The 14,570-nt window shown below is 33.8% G+C and overlaps 1 protein-coding gene and 1 long non-coding RNA gene across 9 annotated transcripts in view; one reads left to right on the top strand and one right to left on the bottom strand.

Moving 5' to 3' along the window:
* The window catches only part of IKZF2 (IKAROS family zinc finger 2), a 207,482-nt gene that overhangs the window by 131,214 nt on the left and 61,698 nt on the right, over positions 1–14,570 (bottom strand). The gene's annotated exons all lie outside the window — the stretch shown is intronic.
* On the top strand, positions 1,567–5,219 carry LOC130455823 (uncharacterized). Its single transcript, XR_008913985.1, has 3 exons — positions 1,567–1,826; positions 3,633–3,704; positions 5,066–5,219. It is a non-coding gene; the product is annotated as an uncharacterized LOC130455823 (long non-coding RNA).

Below are 14,570 nucleotides of genomic sequence, written 5' to 3'. Positions count from 1 at the left end.
TGTTCAGAAAATACTTGACTGTGTTACTGAATAGCTGATAATTAGAGATCAAACAGAAAATATAACACATACATTAATACCTAATTATTAATAATGACAATAATTAATATCCAAATAATATAGTAATTTTATTATTTATGTGACTTTAAATTTTATTTTTTTATTACATATTTCTATTAGAAAGTTTCCTTTTTATACTATTTCTCCTCATTTGCCAGCTACTCTAGTCTGGTATTATCTGACATTACTCTAGAAAATTTAACTCTTTCACCCCTGGAAATCTGAAGATGGGGAGAGCCATAGTAAGTGCTTCATTGTGTTTCACTGTATCTAGACTACTCTAGCTACTTTTTCAGCTGTTTCCCTCCTCTACACTTGTTCCAGTTTTCCAAATGAAATCAGGACCGGAAGAGATAGTGAAAAGCAAATGTCAATCTATTTCTTTGTGGCTCTGCTCACCAACCCTGGCCAGAACTCTCTAAATGTGCTAACTCTCTAATCAGAATGTATGCTCCTAGAGGGGATGGGAGAATTTGTATTCATATTTCTAGCATCTACCACAACAATGCTCCACAATATAGCAATCCCATAAAATCCTTTTTCATTCATTCATTTTAGAAATTATTAGGAACTGGGTCATATCAATAAAAGAGTCCTGGCAATTTGGCACTAAAAAAAGAAATATGCTTTCTTACTGTACATGAGCACTAATCATTTCATATGTCTAATGAAATGTTATCTTTTCCATGAAGCTTTCCCTGATCTCTCTGGTCAGAAATAAATTCTCTCTTCTCTGTCACAGCACGAAGTATCTCTCAAATAGAACTTTTAGTTTACCTGCTTTTGTTTTGCAGGTAATTGGGATCAAATCTTATATCTCTTTAATGATTATCAACATTCTGAAGTCAAATTTTGGTCTTTATATGACCCCACTCCCTAAACACACCATTCTCAGTACAATGCTTACAGATAGTAGGAGAGAATGTCCAATGAATGTTTGCTGAATTCAGTTACTAGACTAAGAAACCATGCAAATTGGGCAAGTGAGGGTACATATACATATAGGTACATGTATATAACACAAGATGAACACATACATAGAAGTAAAGTAATTTGCAAAGGGTTGCACAGGAAAGTGGGGAAATTATCTTGAGAGGACAACTCATGACTCTTGATATTAAATAATCTCAAAAAGAGACTGTCAGAAAATTACCAGAGGTCCCCCTGGGGTTATGAGGATCAAATGAGAACATGAATGTAAAGTAAACCTTAACAGCTATGTAAATGTCAGCTTTCATTATGATTACTGTTAAATTGGAAAGGTTTTAAAAATAACTTTTGGCAGGTACTGTTCCTAATGTGGGATTACTACTCAATAAATTTTAACTATGTATTTATAGTGATTGACTTTACAGTTATGGTACTCAAATCAATATGTTCTTGAAATTTTGCCTCAATTTCCCATTTTTCCTTTGTTAAAACTTGAAGGGGGGTGATTCTAATAGCTTTATGTAACTACAATTTTTAGGTTTTCCTCATTGGAATAAGTCTTCACTAATCTATTCAACACAACAACAACAACAACAAAAAACATGAACTGATAGCAGGGGGAAAATGTGAATAGGAAATCGAATACCCCATTGCCTCAAGCAATATGCAAGATTTCTCATAAGCAAAGCATTTTCTGATTTTGTCCTGCTTAAAACCAGTTCATTTGGGATTGGCTCCTTTGTTCCAGTTCCAGCTTTCCCAGCCTTCCAGGGTACTGATCTGACCTCTGTCGCCTCTATGTTAGAGCTGGATCCAGCCAACAAAATCCAACACATGTAAGCACTTGTCCCTTTATTATCCAGTACCTTCAAGGGCAACAAAGAAACAAGGAATCTGTTGCCTGTTCCAGTTCTGTCCTTGACATTTATTCACTCTTAGTCCTTAATAAAAAGCTAAAGAAATTATCAGACTGTAGGTAGAGGGTCAGGAAGCAGTGCCATCTGAATCTGAGACCTGGAATTTACCAATTGCATGAATTCTAAATAAGTATCTAAACAGTTTTTCTCTTAAAAATACAAAAACAAAATTTATAGCTGATATTTTGAAACCTAAATTCACAGGTTCTTAAAAAAACTGTACTGGAAGATCATCTATGAAGTGATACAGAAGAAGTTGAAGCTCAGAGAAATTATGTGATTTTCAGACTACACAGTACCTGAGCTCAAAGTGGAAAGTCTGAAAGAATAAATCTTATCTAGTGAACTGAACTGTTCATTTCACTGAGGATTTAATTCAAGAAAAAGTTGAACCCCAAGTCTTCATTATTTCTGAGGTCCTTTTCTCTTTTCCTTTTATTTTTCTCTGGTGACTGATGAGGACATCAAAGTTGTAATAAATTAAAGGATAGAACTGGTGGAGGAGTGAGGGGAAAAATTCCTTTAAATTTTATTTTATTAGAAACTAACATTAAATAGAAAATATACAGAGAAGACAAGACAAATCTTGTAACCTAAATAGTACTAACATATCACAGGATCTCTGTTCCCCTTTAGCACCTTTTTACATGACTAAAAACAAAAGTACTAAAGTCAAAGGTAAGAATTCAGTAGTAGTATCTCCTAAAATAAAAAATAAATTAAAAAAGATGAAAATATAACTATTCTTATAAAATTAATACTAAAAATTCTTTACAGATTTTCCAAAGGACAGATCTAGACATTCTAAAGAGAGAATAAACAGCTATATTACTAAATATTACAAAAGAAATTAACAAACAAGATAATGGTACATATCTATTTCTATTTTTAAGTTATTTCTGTTGTGAAACTTAACTACTTTGAAGAAAAGGTTAGTACCATATAGCAAATTTATGAATTAACTTAACTTATGAATCATTTATGAAGATAACTTAATTAGCTTATAGTTTAAATTATATGTGAGATGCTTAACTAATAACATAATCATTCTTGAATACAACAAATTAAAACTTAGTCACATGTATATTTGTGAAACAACAACAAAATATTCTGGTTTTTTAGGTTAAAAATCTTTAGTGACAATAACTAATGGTATAGATTATCATTCATATAATATTCCCACTTTTAAATAATTTTAAGACAGAAATAATGCACAACCAAAGCTTAATTTGAAGTTGTACTTTTGGTTATTTTGATGATTTTAAAATTTCAATAATATACTGTAAATATAACTATACTTGCTGATACAGAATTGCCTATAACAAAAGAATAAAAGTATCCCAAATTTAAAGAGCCAGAATCTGATACACATTTGAATAACACACAAGTGTTAGAAAATATGTTAAAGTCCAACTTGGGAATATGAAAGATATAGCTATAGCTATAAGTATATTTCTCCTCTATATATGTGTATATACATACACATGCGTATGCATATACATATGCCAGGCATATATGTATAAATTCACATTCACGTGTAATTTTAAGAGCTTAGTCTTTCCAACTAGTCTAGGCTGAAAGTTCAGAGGCTACACGTTTTCTCTATCCTCTCTCTCTGTCTCTCTCTGTGTATCTCTCTCCTCCCCTCCCTCTCCCTCCGACCTCCTATATATAGATAGATTTTATAAAAACTGTTTAAAAACTGGGCCTCTTCATCTCACATAGGCTGGAAGTACAGGTGCTACTTCCAGGTTCAAAGCCACTACTCAATCAGTATAGCAGCTCCACTCCTCTTAGGTAAGTCTTTGGTGCCCCTCCCTCTTGGGGGATTATCCTGTTAAAACTAAACTTAGTGTGAACACCAAACTGGAGAGCTCAGTGTAGGTATGAGGCAGCTAGATAACAATGGACTTGGAGTATAACTAGCTATGTGACCCTATGCCAAGTGACTTAGACTCTGTCTCAGTTTCCTCATCTATAAGATAGGGAAAATAGTACTTATTTCACAGAGTTGTAAGAATCAAGTGAACTAGTATTTCAAAAGTTCTTAGTATTGTTCCTGGCACATGGCAGGCACTATAAAAATGTTAGCTTTTATTATCATTATAGATCAGAACTCTGAGCTCAAAAACTCTAGTAGCCTTAACCTCCCAGGTAGCTAGGATTACATGCAAGAGCCACCATGCCTATCAGAATTTGAATGACATAATAAATATAAACTGAGTGATATATTGGTGGGCATCTAGGTGGTGCAGTGGACAGAGCACTGTGCCTGGAGTCAGAAAGATCTAAATTCTAATATTACTTTTATTAGCTGTGGGACCTTGGGTAAGTCACTTAATTTGTTTGCCTTTAATCTACTAGAGAAGGCAATAGCTCTAGTATGTATCCTTGCCAGAAGAATCTGACATAGCTAAAATAACTTAAAAACAGAAAATATATTGGGTTTGCCTATGCTCACGTGGTAAGTTTATTTTTTGTTAAAAATTCATATTCCAGATTAGCCTTCAATAAAAAAAGTTTCATAATGGATAATGATTCAAAATTCCATTTGCCAAGAAAAAAAAAAACTGATTTGAACTTAATGCCCAACGACACAGTAACTTCCTAGTTATTCACTGGACTGTGAACCATATACTAATCACAATAACTTAACAGTTTTTCACTTAAGTTACTAAATTGAGTGTCTCAATAAGTAATGACAATCTAATCTGGCATATCTGACAGCTCATACAAAAGGATGGTTTCATTATGCAGGGCTTACAACAAGGATCAGGCAGATGCTGCATGAACATAGCTATGGTAGAAGAGGGTTACAGAAACAGTGCCCAGGGAAAGTCAATGCTCATTCCTGCCACAAAACATTCTCAACTGAAGTCTGGTAACTTCTTTTAAAAGAAAAAAATCAGTTTCCCTACAAAACTTTCATTTAATTTGCCTTTCAAAAAATACATCAATACACCAAGCAGTATTTCCATGATTACCTTTCCCCTTTGCCATCTTTATATTGTGGAGATTTCAGGTTTTTACAGTTTGGGATTTATGGGAAAAGGTTCCAAATTCCACTAATTTTAAACAGCTAAGTCATGCAGCAGTAGAGGCATACCCCTCTATTCCACTGTGGTAAAAACAAAATCTTCTGCATTCCTTATTCCCAGGAGGAGAGAAGCACCATGGAGCAACAACACAGGGTGGAGAAGAGAAAGAGAAAATGTTTTAATGAAGTTCAACTAATGCTAATAATTCACTTCTTATTAAAGTCCAGCATAAAACTCCACTAAAAATGACTAACAATCTAACTAAATTAAACAAAAAAAGATGTGTACAAGGGTGTTATGTGTGAAGGAGGTATCCCATAAACACTTCCTAAGGTTGGGCTGGGATGGTACTGTAGGAAGTGAAGGAGTAAAGAGATTGCAGAACAAATTCTTACAAAATAATTTTTCAGGTTTCTCAGTATTTTCCACACTTCAGGGAATTTTAAAATTCTAATTGCTAAAAGAACTAAAAGTTGTCAAATCGAAAGTGTTTTCTACCCAAATAATGAACCATGTGGCTATAAATAATATATGATAGCTTTCCTTTGACCTATTCATCCTTAAACTGGGGAAAAGGTAGTTGCAGATGGAAAAGAATATTCTTCATTTTGAGGCTTTTCTAAGGAATCTATCAATTATTAGAATTTTTCTGAAATAAAAGTACAGTACAAACTCTGAAACCTTCCTCCAGATCCAAATTTAATTAAATGTAGTTTAAAAATTGCCATTGTACAAAAGCATCTTTTTTTTCAAAAGCATCTTTTTTATAACACCTAGATGTTTCTTGTCCCACCCCAGTCACAAAGTAAAACAAAAAAATTTAAAAGAGAAAAATAACAATCAATAAAACTCATAAAGATACAAAAAAAATTTGGATTTTATGTCATTCCCCATCCACAGACCCTCACTCTCTGTGAACATGTATATGACACTGTGGGCTTAGTTATTTATATGCAGCGTTCCTCATGAGAATGTGATTTCCTTGAGAGCAGGATCTGTTTTGTTCAGTACTTAACAAAGTGACAAGCACATAGTAAAAAACTTAAGAAAATGCTCGTGTTGTGACTTATTAACAAAAAACAGGGGAAAGCTCTTTTTTACACAGAAATATCTTTTGTCTACAAATGTAAGTAGAATTTAAACCAGAAATCTAAAGGGTAAAGGACAATTATTAATTATGGAAAGATTTTAGTTCTCTACAGAATAAAGATTTTAGTTAGATTCCATTTTTAATCACCCTGGGGAAACATCTAGTAATTCCAGCATGGGAGCCATCCTTGGTCCAAGATATTACTAGGAAGAGATATAGCAATAAAAACCAATACCATGATTAATAACAATTTACACCTTAAGTGCAAAAGCACATTATTTCACCTAATTATGGACCATCCTGCTCTCATTCAAATACTTGCATCAGGAACAAAATGAAAGACTGGAATTTAGGCTTACAAAATAAACCTGCTAGTTTCAGACAGCTGATGTACAGCCTGGTCACTAAAGAGCCACAATGTTAAAACCTGGCCCTTATGAAGCACCCAAAAGGATGATAATCATAAAGCCAACAGGAAGCAATTTTCATATTGCAGTCATGGATCTGCCTCACCCAACTTAGCTCTTGTTTGTTTGTTTTTTTTAATGAAACAGCAAAATAAGGAATATAGCTTTTTTTTTTTTAGTTGACCTGATTTTTAATTTTTGACTATTATAGAATTGAGTTGGTGTTTGTGAATAGCATCATATAGATGGGAAAAGATAGGTTATCCAAGAAATAATTGAAAGTATTCTGTACCTAGGAGGGCCAAGGTGTGGTATTGTTGGCAGTTGTCAAGGTGTCTGTTTGCCCAACTTTTATCCAGCTGGAGCAAAGGTAATGAGCTCACAAACATAAGGCAATGGAAAAAGACAGTTTTAAAAAGCCAGGTTTCTCAAATTAAAATTTTAATATTGGATTGTCATGTATATTATAGTACATGAGCAATACCAGGAATCCATGCAAAAATAAATGAAAAGACACTAAAGAGGTAAGGATTGATTCATTTAGGAAAGACTGACTCTTTATCTTCTCCCAATTTACATATATTGTCCATTTCTAGCCCAAAATGAAACCTAAAATTCATAATGCAGACAAAAGTAATCTGAACTAGAATTAACCAATTCACCTTTGGTTTGTCTAGAATATTCTCAAAGACCTATTATAAAGTAAGGGCAAAATGTTCTGTGGGAAAATTTCCAAAATTCTATGACAACAAAAAGAAGGACACATGAAAAGAAAGATAGAAGAGTAAGTCATTCACAGAAAGCCATCAGCAAATCTACTTTCTTAGAGGAGCCTGTCACTGTAATAGACAACGGAGTAAAGGAACCCTCACAAAAGTCTAATCACCATGAATGTTTTATTATTGCCCCACTGATTATAATTTTGGATAGAAAACAAAATCTAATTATCAGAATAAAAGACATAATTTTCAAAGAATAGTTTTTAAATTACTAAGTAAAAATATATTGTTACATTTTTAGAGGAAAGAAATAAGTGCTGGGGAACAGAAACCTTTAAATATTGTCATATTTTCATTTCTTCCTCTTGAAAGACGAAAAATTTCTTCTATCAAATTTTGATTTTAAGATTGTTAAGAACAATTTCATAATTAGAAATATAAAGTTATTCCTATTCCCTATTCCATATACAGGGAAATATAAAACATCTATAATTTAAGAAGACATTACATATCTTTATTTATATACACACATATATGAACTCCAATCTGAAAAAGCTAACCAAAACACATTTTATGACAAAAAATTAAGACAAAGCACTTCAAGTAGTGGGTTTTACAGTTTAATAGCTAACATGCATCTATTTCTTTTTTAAAAAGGAAAACTGGTAAAATCACCCTGAGCTGATTTTTTTTAAAAGGTAACATATATAAAAAGTAACAAACAATTTAACTTGGAAAACTATTGTATTAAAGTGATGTTAATTATGTCATATGGAACACTCAAAAACTTCATTTTCTGAAATTACATAATACATATCTGCAGGATGTAAATGGTGAATGATGTGACTATTGTTTTTTAATTGCATGATAAACAAGATTCCAAATTTTGAATTTTATGGAGAAAAGGAAATTACAGCAAACAGTGTATACTAACCTACAAAAAAATATGCATTTCTAACTCTTGAAAAAGGTTACCAAACCTATAAGGATAACTCTTTTAGCAAGACTAAAAATCTAAAACAACATAAAAATTAAAAAGTCTGACTTTTTAAGCCCGATGCAAAATTTTTTCCTGACTTCCAAGGCACTCGATTATGTAAATAAAACTGAAAACCACAGGTCTGAAGGCAATTACACTTATCTAGCCCATTCCATAACAAACTAGTTACTAGTTCTTGTCTACATCATCTTAACTTCCCTAATTTCCACTGACCTTAATACAAAGGGTTCTTTTACTCTTATTGGGAGAGGGAATCTTGACTTTGTGATCTGCAAATTTTCTAGCTCTTCTTAAGTCATATCAAAACCATATCCACAAGGATATGAAAAATATTAGTGGGAGGAGTTTTCTTTACACATAGTACACATTGCTAATCAGCTTATTAAAATCATGATAAAAGCATCCATAGAAGCAGGAGCACAGCTTACATCTAATGACGTCAGGTAATGTCTCCATTGTTCCACACTGCAATGGTCTGGTGACAGGAACCTTAACTAGAACAAGCTTGCCCTGCATCTTACTTTGCATTTTGATTCCAACTTTGATAAAGTCACACCTTAAAAGATCAGGAGTACTATGAAACACAGAGATAGAAAGAAAGCCGCCAGCCATTCCCATACTCTGATAAGACAATTTAAAAAAAGGAAATTAGAACTTATTTCATACATATCACTAGGCAAGTTTACGTAGCCAGACCATTTATAATCATGGCTAACAAAAGTTCTTCTCATATCCAGGATTTCCCACTTGAGCAGCAGTAAAAAGCAAAACTGATCTTTACTCCTACTTTCATCTTAATGTTCTCCCAAAGGAATCAATTCCCAAAGCTATACTATCATCTTTAAAAGAAATCCAAAAGAATTTTTTCATCCCTTTCAGATTTCCACTTTCATTCCCAATAACTCCCTGACTTTAGACTAATCCCTTCTACATTCCCTAAATCTCCCTCAAAAGATGTGATTCCCCCTGTACTACAATTCTTTATTCAAGAGCTACCCATAGAAACCAATTCCCTCTATTGCTTTCCCTCCCCAAAGTCCCCAAAGATCCAATCCTCATCTCCCTAGCTGTTTTCCTTTCCAACTGTTCCCCAAAGAATTTGACATCACTGTCAGTAAAAATACACTGGAGAGGAGGAATGTGCTCCCAGGACAGAAAAATTATACAAGATTTTTCAAAAGTACTATAGCATATGGTTAAACTACTAAGTAACCTGGCATAATATTTTTGTACTATAATAGAAATACTACATTTTTCATCAAACAATAAAACTTTAATAAATGCTTCAAGATGAAGCAATGTATTTTAAATTAAAATATATACATATGAGGAAGAGAGATTCCTATTTTGGGTGTGTGTGTGGTGTTGTAAAACAATTTAACTCCAATAATTTTACAGAAATGCTATCTCAGCAAAAACTATTATTCATTTGCTGGTATTTGGTTCAAATACCATAAAAATGCTATTTTAGTCCCATTATTCCCAAAACACAAAGTACAAATATTGGCACTTCCTACATATCTAGAAGGTATTCCAGCACAGGTAGGATAATACATGCATAGATTTTTACCTGAAGAAAATTAATTCACAGAAAGTCTTTTACCAGGTTAGCTACAAGGTAATGAGTTTTTTTAGCTTTAGCATCTCTAACAATTTTTAATAATATTCATAATACTTAAGATTCCTTGGGCAAAAGGCAGGCCACTTGCTTCAATAGATTAGAACTCATACCAGTGGAAATCAGATCCTTGAAAAAAATGAAGCATACTTTAGCTCACGTTAAATAAAACAGATAAGAAAAGTCTTTGTCATTTTATTACATCTGCACAAAAATTTAAGAGTTTTGAAATGGATTTTTGCAGTGATTTAATTTTTGAATGCCTTTTGGAGAATTTTTTAAAAGCATCTGATGCAGAAGAATGCATAAACATCCTATGGGAAAATATTCATTAAGTTATAAATTTTTATATAATAACATCCATTTCAACAAAAATTTTATCTCCCCACCCTTTTTATCCATAAGCATTTGGGAAAGGGGGCATATGCAAATTTCTATAAAATATCTGAACTCCAAATAGTATTCAAAATACCTCATTTTTCTTTGTTTCTTCTTTGGTGTTCATTACAGAATTATTCAAAGACTGAATAGCATAAGAAAAGAAGGAAGTGAGATAAAGTAATTCTTTGACAAATGGAGGGAATGTATGCAATTTAAGAGGCAATATGGCTAGAGGTTTTTTTGGAGGGGGGGCTGTTCATTCTATTTGTGGCACTTAAATATATTAAAGTCTTTTGCAGAAAAGTCAAGTTTGAAAGCAAAGCATCTCAATGCATCCCGGTATCTCTATGTTTTTGAAGATTTCTTAAGGAAATAATTCTTGTGCAATAACTCTTTCACCTATTCTAATCACAAGCTAATCACCCTAGTTCAGGATCTCATTGCCTCTTGGCCAAATTACTGCACTATCCTCTTGGCTGTTTTTCTTGTCTTTTTTCTTCTCTCCAACATATCCTTTATCTCAAATATTCAAGTAGATGTTATCTTACCAATTTAGAAGTTCTCTTCAATGATCTTAACTCATTGGTGCAACCATTATCTACAGACTGATGAAAGTTTTGTCACAGAATCTTTAGCCTACTATGTAGAGTCCTTACTATTCTTCCACTACCTGGTGGGAACAAGTGGAACACTTTGGCCACCCAACTGTCACTCACCTAGTCACTTTGATATCTCTCACCACATGTCCAGCTCATCTTCTCTTTTAAGTTATAACATCTTTGAAAACATCTTTTACTCTTGTTCTTCAGAATTCCTCATGTTAGCATATTACTGCCTATTCATTTCAATGCAGCTATCAAAATAATATTCCCAAAGCCTAGGTTTGACTATGTCACCCTACCTCTACTCCTCCTCAGGAAGCTCCAGGGGGAGCCTCTTTCCTCAAGGGTAAATTATAACTGGCATTTAAACTCCTTGATATTGTGATTCCAGCTTGTCTTTCCAACCTTCCTGCCCATTACTCTTCTTCATAAACTCTATATTCCAGCAAAATTAGCCCATCAGCTATTTCCTTTTACACTAACTGCATTTGTTTCCATGCCTTTGGACAAACTTCCCCTATTCCTCAAATGCACTCTTATCTTCATCCTGCAAAACTCCTAGTATCCTTTTTAATAAAATAAAACAAAACCCTTACCTTCTGACTTGGAATAAATATTAAATATTGGGTCTGGTGGTAAGGGCTTGGCAATTGGGGTTAAGGAACTTGCTGAGGATCACCTAGCTAGGAAGTGTCTGAGGCCACATTTGAACCCAAGTCCTCCCAACTTCAGGCCAAGTTCCACTTCCTATAGATCTGAATCCTAATCTACTTGCTTTAGAAGCTGCCCTTGGAAATTACTTTGTATCTACTCAGCCTACATTTTGTATTTCTTTATTGGAATACATGCTGTTCCTCACTCCCCTGGCCCCAACTACAAACTCCTTGAGGGTAAGGATTGGTCTATTTTGTATTTTCATCTCAAATGCCAAACAATGTCTGATCTAGATAGATAGATAGATAGATAGATAGATAGATAGATAGATAGATAGATAGATAGATAGATAGATAACAGGTACTTACTATGTGCTTACTTAATGAAGGACAGAAAGTTTCAAATTCTTTAGATCTAGAAATGAGGGAAAGAAATGATGCCAATATACCTTCAAAAGTATTTCAAAGGTTTCAAAAAATGAAAAAATGTTTTATCATATAAAATGCATATTATTTATATACTCTAAGGCAAAAAAAAATTGGGAAAGGAATTTAATGTTCTACATAGGGAAATCGATGGGGAGGCTTATTTTTTCTGAGAATGGCAAAGGGAGTCAACAAGTTCAGTTCAATAAGCTTTTATTAAACATGTACTCCATGAGAGGCAGTGTACTCCCAAGTGGAGCATCTGCTTGCTCCAGACTCCCACGACCTTGATTCAAAGCGTCCTCTGAACCAAACTGGGTGAGTTTCAGTAAATTATTTAACATTTCTGGGATGCATTTTCCTCATCTGTAAATATGGAGCTCTAATAATATTCATAGTGTTTGTAAAGAGCTTTTATGTGCTGGGCACTGAGGAAGCCTTTTAGAAATATCACCTCATTGCATCCTTACCACCTGTTGGGAGGAAGGAGTTATTATTTCCATTTTACAGTTAAGGACACTGAGACAGAGGTCCAGTGACTTGCCTGGGGTCACTTAGCTAGTAAGTGTTTAGGGCTGGATTTGAACTTGTCTTCCTTTCCTGAATATTAGGATAATAAATGAAAGGATCCTACATAAAGCAAATAGATAATACAATTAATTTGTTACTAATGAAGAACCCAAAGTTCACTCAATAGAAATAAAACCAAAGTCATATAGAATGTGGCAAAATCTGAATTTGTATTCAAGTCTGCTGAGTTGCAGCCCTGCACTATATCCCCTCTACCACACTGATTCCCAAATGGAATGACCTATCTACAAACCTTAAATGTTTTAAAGAATTTGGACCAAAAAACTAGCCACTTAAAATTAGATTTCTAAATAGGTTGGGATGGGTAAGACACTTTTCACTTTTTCTGGTTCAGCTCACAGGCTCATGGAATTAAGATTCAGAACTGAATCAGACCTCTAGTCTGACCTCCTCATTTTGCACATGAGGACACTGAGGCCAAAAGAGTAACTAGTCTGAGGTCATCTAGTCAATAAATAATAGAGCCAGCATTTGAACTCATGTCCTAACTCCATCTATAATGTTCTACTTTCCATGGAACCATTACTTGCCCCATTATCATATGATAGCACTATAATCTTAGCTTTCAGTATGCTTTATTTTTTAAACCCTTACCTTCTGTCTTGGAGTCAATACTGTGTATTGGCTCCAAGGCAGAAGAGTGCTAAGGGCTAGGCAATGGGGGTCAAGTGACTTGCCCAGGGTCACACAGCTGGGAAGTGTCTGAGGCCAGATTGGAACCTAGGACCTCCCATCTCTAGACCTGGCTTTCAATACACTGAGCTACCCAGCTGCCCCCCAGTGTGCTTTTTTTAAAGTGGTCCTAATGCCATTTAATATACCCATTTCTCAGAAGTTAGGAGAATAAATATGAATATATACCTGGATAAATAAGCACATGTAAATATTTTAAAATTACATTTATACATGTATATTCTTATAATACATTGTTATATGTACATATGTATTTATGTATATAAATACACATATTTAATGCTACATATAATTTGTCTTTCTTATAGGATTCAGGTTTGTCTACTTCACAGTTCTCTTTAAATCCTAGGTCTTAACACACAGCCTAGTACATATCAGACCCTCAATAAATGTATACATATATACATTTATATATGAATACAAATACTCTAAGGTATCTAGGAGTCTTACAGTCAAGAAAAATTTTGGATTTATTGGCTGAAGAAGTCAGGAATGAAGTCAAGAAGCACCAAGGGGGAAAAAATAAAATATCCATGAAAGGTTTTGTGATTTTGTCCTAAAACTCATTAAAAATCATCAGGAATCCAGGGAAGGGGAAGTAAAATGGCATAATTATAATATCAGAGAGACAGAGGAGATAAAGGGAAAAGAGATAGTTACTACAAAGAGACATTTTAAGGATTTACTCTATGCAACATTAAAAGTTATGATAGAAAAAGCTATATATACTTTGAAAAGAATATGCTCTAGGTTAACTAGGACAACATAGTTCTCAAGATTTTAAATTGTGACAAATAGGTAGGCACTTTAGAAATGTTCTTACTGCAAAGTAGGCTTATTTTCATATCTGAAGGTTTTAAAAAGCATCTCAGACTTATTCACACATTATAAGATATCTTGTTTTTACTGTTCAGGAAATGAGTTCTACTTTAAATAACTTACCCAGCATTTACCCCCACTGCCTTATTGGGGGCTGTATTTAGCATATTTAAGTGAATTGGTACAGGTTCAAACTGCTGAAATGCATTTACAAATGCCCCACAAATCTAGTTGGGCAGGGCTACATACTGAGCTACTGAACTGATGTGACCTGAGATCTGATTCCACTGCACCAGCCATCAATCTACATTGGTAGGGTTAGCTTACCAAAAAGAAGCCCTCCTCAATACTACAGTGTGCCAAGGGTGCTCAGAAGGTGCCAGCTCTGACTTTCCTCAAATAAGATTCCCCTAACAAGGTTTATACAGCCTTGAATTACTTTTCTTTAAAAAAGAACAAACATGTTCTTAGATATGACCAAGTTTCCTTGTGTCTCTAAACAAAATCTTCCCACAACCAGACTATCTCTTGGACTTTTAAAATGTTTCTGATCAACAATAAATTATCTGTATAAAATAAAGATTCTGCTTTGGGAGATAATTTTTACAACAAATTTAAACAGTTGT

This window comes from Monodelphis domestica, chromosome 8 (assembly GCF_027887165.1).
Source record: "Monodelphis domestica isolate mMonDom1 chromosome 8, mMonDom1.pri, whole genome shotgun sequence".
NCBI classification, from domain to species: domain Eukaryota; kingdom Metazoa; phylum Chordata; class Mammalia; order Didelphimorphia; family Didelphidae; genus Monodelphis; species Monodelphis domestica.
Note: the sequence above shows the minus strand (reverse complement) of the source record. Positions and strands in the feature narration are given on the sequence as shown.